The sequence below is a fragment of the Eumetopias jubatus genome, unplaced genomic scaffold, assembly GCF_037043125.1.
Source record: "Eumetopias jubatus isolate StellerSeaLion01/CBP00866 unplaced genomic scaffold, mEumJub1_p1.0 scaffold_6, whole genome shotgun sequence".
Taxonomy (NCBI): Eukaryota; Metazoa; Chordata; class Mammalia; order Carnivora; family Otariidae; genus Eumetopias; species Eumetopias jubatus.
The window spans coordinates 30,335,467-30,342,028 of record NW_028274812.1 but is presented as its reverse complement, the minus strand read 5'-3'; the positions used below and the strand labels follow the sequence as shown (position 1 = coordinate 30,342,028).

The 6,562-nt window shown below is 35.8% G+C and overlaps 1 non-coding gene across 1 annotated transcript; it reads left to right on the top strand.

Moving 5' to 3' along the window:
• Positions 1-5,527: 5,527 nt before the first annotated feature.
• On the top strand, positions 5,528-5,634 carry LOC114225678 (U6 spliceosomal RNA). The gene has a single exon (XR_003612616.1). It is a non-coding gene; the product is annotated as a U6 spliceosomal RNA (small nuclear RNA).
• Positions 5,635-6,562: the final 928 nt, after the last annotated feature.

Genomic DNA, 6,562 nt, shown 5'->3' with positions numbered 1-6,562 from the left:
TTATTATCATTATCATTATTATTATTATTATTTGGCCTCATATTTGAAACACACTAAAATGAAGTGTATAATTTTTCATAGTGATGATATATTGTCTTAATGTGGCAATTAGCTGTACTAAGTGGGATAAAAGCAACCATGTGGAATAGTGTGTGCCCTGTTCACTGAGCCAGATGCCTTCCATTCCTACCCTGCAACCACTCTTCACCCTTCTGTGCCTAGTTCTCTGCTTCAGAGGCAGACCCGTGTACACGCCTTTAACAGGTTCATTTCACCTCTGGTTCCCAGCTGGATTTGTCCCAAGAGTAGTCCCTGCAGGGGGTCAGAGGGAAGGAACACAGTGAGGTCAGGTCCTATATTTCCCTGCTTCCTCCCTGTAAAGTTGCCTTGGAGCTAGCTGCGTAACTGCCACCAAAGGCCAAAGGTCACAGCCCCTCTCAAGGTGACATTTTCAACACTTTTTCCCGCTGGGTTTAGCTTCCTCCTCTTGTTTCTTTACATGTACATGGTGTAACACCTGCTCTTACTAACCCAGGGGCATCTCATTCTTCTTTATGTTTTCCCTATACCTGCCTGTACCTCATATATAATCCCTTCTCTAAACCTTCCTGGAGTCTGCTACTTGCTTCCTGTCAAAGCCTGATTGATACACTCAACCAGGGGTTCCATTTGTGATCTCTCTCATTTCAATCAGGAATCAGTTATGGTGATAGGCTTGGAGTCCACTGGTTTAACTACTTGAAGGAGTAGCATTTTTTTTCTTTGAAATCATGCTGTACCATCTCTTTTTTATTAGATCTAAAAATCTAAATTAATCATCTTTCCCTTATGTACAAAAATGCCTTACTATTTTATCTTCTCAATACTTTTTAAATGTGCAATGCATAATCTTATCTTTTGGAAATTATATAATTTGTTAGGTATTACTGTTTTTTTCCTACACTACTTTCTGTTCCCTTCAAGTTAATAAATGTGCTTAATTTCTCATGTGCTATTTCTAATTAAACCATAGATTCTCTGTCATTGTTAAAATCTCTCAAGTTATTCAGACATACCAAATTGTCTATCAGTTTTTCTTTAATGGAAAAGTCTGTTCTGGAGTATTCTTAACTATTCCAATATAGATTGGTTGCCATCCCCACTTGCTGTTAGAGCCACATCCTGGACATTCTTATCACCTGTCTTTTATTGGATCCCATTTCTTCTTTTGTTGATGAAACACAGCTTCCAGAAGCTTCCACAAGCTTCCAGAAGAAGGTGCATGGGAGGTAAATTTCAAAATCTTATATGCCTGAAAATATCTTTGTTTTATCCTTGCACTTAACTGATAGTTTGGCTGGATATTTAGTTCTGGATTAAATAATTTTCCTTTACCATCTTGAAAGCACTTCTCTAGTTGCTTATAACTTTGAGTGTTGCTAGTGAAATTCTTTTACCTCATGTTTTGTATGTGACTTTTTCTCTCCCTCTGGAAGCTTCTAGGATCTTTTCTTTGGTTCACGTTTCTGATGAACTTTGGGGTGGATCTATTTTCTTTTACTGTAAAGGGCATTCAGTGGGCCATTTCAGTTAAGAAACTCACATTCTTTAATTCTGGAAATTAAAAAAAATATTTTGTTAAATATTTTCCATTGTTTCCCTTTCTCTCTCTCTCTCTTTTTTTCTGGAATTTTATCAATTGGATGATGGACTTTTGGCCAGGTCCTCTAATTTTATTATCTTTTCTCTTTTATTTTCTGCCTTTTATTTTTCTTGTTTTGCTTTTTGCGAGATTCCCGGTAGCTTTATCTTCATCCTCTTCTATTGAATTAAAAATTTTTTCTTCTATTTTATTTTCAATTTCCAAGATCTCTTTTCTGATTATTCTTTGAATGTCCTTTTATTATAATATCCTGATCTCATTGCATGGTTCTAATTTTTTTTCTCTAGTGTATCACTTAGAATGTATATATCTTTTATTCTGTTCACTTAACACTTTGGCTAATTAATAACTTACTGTTTTTTGGTTTATAATCTACTTGCAGAATTTTTGCTTCTTATCCTTGTACTTACAAGATCTGCTGGTTTGGGGGTCTTGCTTTGCAAGGGAAGAATAGGCTACTGGGACTACCAACAATAGTTGTGTTGAATTGGAACACAAGATTGCCACCTGGCCAATTTGGAATCCTCATGCCACTTAGCCAAAAGAAAAAGAAGGAAATTAGTCCAAGGGCTAGGGTGATTTATCCTAATTACCAAGAGGAAATTGGGTTACTGCTTAACAGTTGAAGGCCTATATGTGGAAGCTAGGGGATTCTCTGGGCTGTCTTTTAGTATTCTCATGTCCCAGAGTAAAGTCGATAGAAAATTATAGCACTCACATTAAGTCAGGATTACTGAGGATTCAAACGCTTCAGGAATGAAGTTTGGGTCATTCCACCGGGAAAAGAAAACTAGATGAGGTTCTGGATAGGGACAAAGAAACCAGTGGAATGGATAGTGGAAAAAGAAAGTCAAAAATATTATTCTTGATCATTTACAGTTTGTACATTATACTTTTTAGCTGGTTATGATTAGAAGATTGGTAAGATATTTTAGAAGACTATATATCTTATAAACAGCTACTTTATTAAACTCTTATTAATTTTAATAGTTTTCAATTAATTCTTGGGCTTTTCTAGTTAAAATAATCTATAAAGAATAATAAATGTATTCCTTCTTTCCAACAATTATATTTTTAACTTTATTATGCTTTTTGTGAGTGATTTTGGGCATTTTTTTTTAAAGATTTTATTTATTTATTTGAGAAAGAGGAGGAGAGACAGAGAACACATGAGAGGGGATAGGGTCAGAGGGAGAAACAGACTCCCCACCAAGCAGGGAGCCTGATGCAGGACTCGATCCCGGGATTCCAGGATCATGACCTGAGCCAAAGGCAGTCGCTCAACCAACTGAGCCACCCGAATGGTACTTGTTCACAGTAAAGATTTATATATAGGAACATATAAAAAAAAGTTGTAATTTTCTCCCAAACTGACTCCAATTCCACTACCCAAATGTAAGTATAGTTAATGGTTTAGTATGCATTTTTCCATGTTTTTCTGTACACATAGACTTCTTTTTTTTTATTTTTTATTGTTATGTTAATCACCATACATTACATCATTAGTTTTTGATGTAGTGTTCCATGATTCATTGTTTGTGCATAACACCCAGTACTCCACGCAGAACATGCCCTCTTTAATACCCATTACCAGGCTAACCCATCCCCCCACCCCCCTCCCCTCTAGAACCCTCAGTTTGTTTTTCAGAGTCCATCGTCTCTCATGGTTCGTCTCCCCCTCCGACTTACTCCGCTTCATTCTTCCCCTCTTGCTATCTTCTTCTTCTTTTTCTTTTTTCTTAACATATGTTGCATTATTTGTTTCAGAAGTATAGATCTGTGATTCAACAGTCTTGCACAATTCACAGCGCTCACCATAGCACATACCCTACCCAATGTCTATCACCCAACCACCCCATCCCTCCCACCCCCCACCATTCCAGCAACCCTCAGTTTGTTTCCTGAGATTAAGAAGTTCTCATATCAGTGAGGTCATATGATACATGTCTTTCTCTGATTGACTTATTTCACTCAGCATAACACCCTCCAGTTCCATCCACGTCATTGCAAATGGCAAGCTCTCATTCCTTTTTATGGCTGCATAATATTCCATTGTGTACACATAGACTTCTATGTTTGCATGTTTATTTGTTAACAAAAATAGAGCTGTATTATATACAGTCTTCTTCAATTTGTTTCTTTAATTACTTTTAACATATTTTAATGTCAGCAAACATAGTTCTATCTTATTCTTTTTATTTTTATTAAGATTTTATTTATTTATTTTACAGAAAGAGTGAGACAGAGACAGAGAATGAGCAGGGGGAGAAGGCAGAGGGAGAGGGAGAAGCAGACTCTCCACTGAGCAGGTAGTCAGATGTGGGACTTGGTTCCAGGACCCTGGGATCATAACCTGAGCCGAAGGCAGACGCTTAACCAACTGAGCCACCCAGGCGCCCTATCTTATCCTTTTAAATAACTGTATATTATACCATCTATAAAAGTTCTTTAATGTGTTTATCCAATACCCCATTGTTAAGCTTTTTTCCACAATTTTTCTGTTTTTTTTTTTTTTTTCCCTGCAGGGTATATCTGAGATGCAGAGAGGCAAGGTGACTTGCCCAAGTCACCCAGCTGGTTGGTGAACTTGAGATCCTCAGTTATCATTTTGGTGACCTTTTCATTATTGTGTGATCAAAAATGCTACAACCTCTCCAGTAGGCGTAAGTAAAAATTAATAGGAACAAATAACAATAGAAACCACAATAACACTGCATTATGTAAGAATGAGACAAAATCCCAAATACAATAATTTCTTTTTTAATAAGAGCAAATAACAACGACAACAACAATATAATACTCTATTATGTACAAATGAGACAAAGTTTTGGATATAATAATTTCTTTTCACTTTCTCTTATATTTCTAGTATTTTATTTATTCCATACTATTTATGAAATATTTTGTTTAAACTTTTGAATTAGTTTCACATTTTTATTTGGGACAAATTTACCATCTCTTTTTTTGATTTGTACATCTTCAACATCACTAAGAAAAAATGGAAATACATTCAATTTCATTTTAGAATGGTAAATGTAGGAGGATTAATTTCACCACTGAGTGTCTTAGGTAATATAGAGAATTTGACAAATGATGTAATCTTTAAAATAATTTCAGGTTGTACTTTTGAACGAATCAATATCAGTTTAATTAAGTGATTAGAAGACCCAGTTATTCTAGTGAAATGATTTAATTCTGTCTAGCTCAATAATTATCAATAATATAACAGATTTCTGGTATAGTCAAACCTCAGTTTGGAAACTAAAAAAGGTTTATAAACAACAATGAAGACCTTGTAGGAATACTTCTGTGTTACTATTCATATTACTAGAAGAAACTGCAAACATGTTTAATAACTATTGCTATTTGCCATATAACTTCCTAATATTAGAAATGAGAAAAATAGAACTTCCTACATAGCTACTGGTTTTGATATCCAAATTTGCAATTTTTCATGCAGATGTCTATATCAGATACGTGTTCGGACATAAAATACAGACTACTGTTTTTAATGCTACAGTTAGTGTCTACCTTTATATTTTCCACTGACATCTGAAGTTAACATTTAAGGCAAATGTTAATTAAATTAAATGAAAATTAAACTAGATCATACATGAATGTATAAATACAAAAAAGTATCTGTACTGGGGGTTCCTCACTTAAAGAAAACCTAAAAGGAAACCTAGTCTAATAAAAAAATAATATAGATACAGGGTGATTGGTCATTCACCCTACAAGTTTTTACCATGAAATAAGAATGCCCCAAATGTCAAAAAAAATGACTTGACTTTAAAAATCCCTTTGAGCATAATGTTTGACTAAAGTAAAGGACATCTGTTTCATGTATGCATGTATCTATTTAATTTTTAAAAATTAGATAAACTGGTGCTCGCTTTGGCAGTACATATACTAACATTGGAATGATACAAAGAAGATTAGCATGGCCCCTGCGGAAGGATGACAGGCAAATTCGTGAAGTGTTCCAGATTTGTAACCCTCATGGGGTCCAGAGCTGTCACCTGAAAAAAAAAAAAAAAAAAAGCTTCACTCAGTTGGCTCCCCAAGCTGAAGAAGGACCTGGTAGCACCCAGGGCAAGAGGGGTGTGTTGGAAGCTAACAGGGGTGCTGCAGACACCCCAGAGGCTCACACTGGAAACAGCCAGGTCCCTTTCCGTGCCCCCACTGCACCTGCATCAGGGGCCTGTGATTACGTGGTCCTCTGCACAAAAAGAAAGAACAAAACAAACAAAATTAGATAAACTGTTGTTTTGGCTTCCTCAGTAACCTGTTCTGTAGAGCTCATCTTCATCACGTTTTTCCCCTAACTGCAGGCCTACACACTCCTAACCCCATTACTTTGTTGTGGATCAGTGCAGATTTTTCCCCTTTACCCCAAGCAAAATTCCAGGCTTATCTTTGCATTACCATCATCTGATCAAAGTGTTCAGCTAAACACAGGAACAGATGGACCTTCTACTCTAGGTCCCCCCCTTCAGTCCCACAGAAAAATGGCAGAAACTTTGAAGTTAGAGCTTTTTCATTAAGATCACCCAATTCTAAAGAGGGCCTGATACCACACAGATCCCTAAAAATGGAAAGGAAGAAGTCTGAAGATGTGCTCTTCCTTGCGACAGAGAAATTTCCCCAGGGGTGGGGCTTGGAGGGCGGGGTGGAGTTTGGGAGAGTTTGGTTGCAATGAAATTTACTTCTGGTAAAATTGAATGAAGCCATGTCATTTTAAATTATTTAAAGTTATTTTCAGTTATTTTATTAGTTATTTTAAAGTTATTTTAAAATCTTAGTAGTATTTTAAGTTATTTTAAAATCTTAGTATTATGAGCTGAGATACACTTTAAACTCTGTATCATTGTGTTTTCAAAGTCTAACCCTGGTGAACCTTATTACACTTACATAAAATAT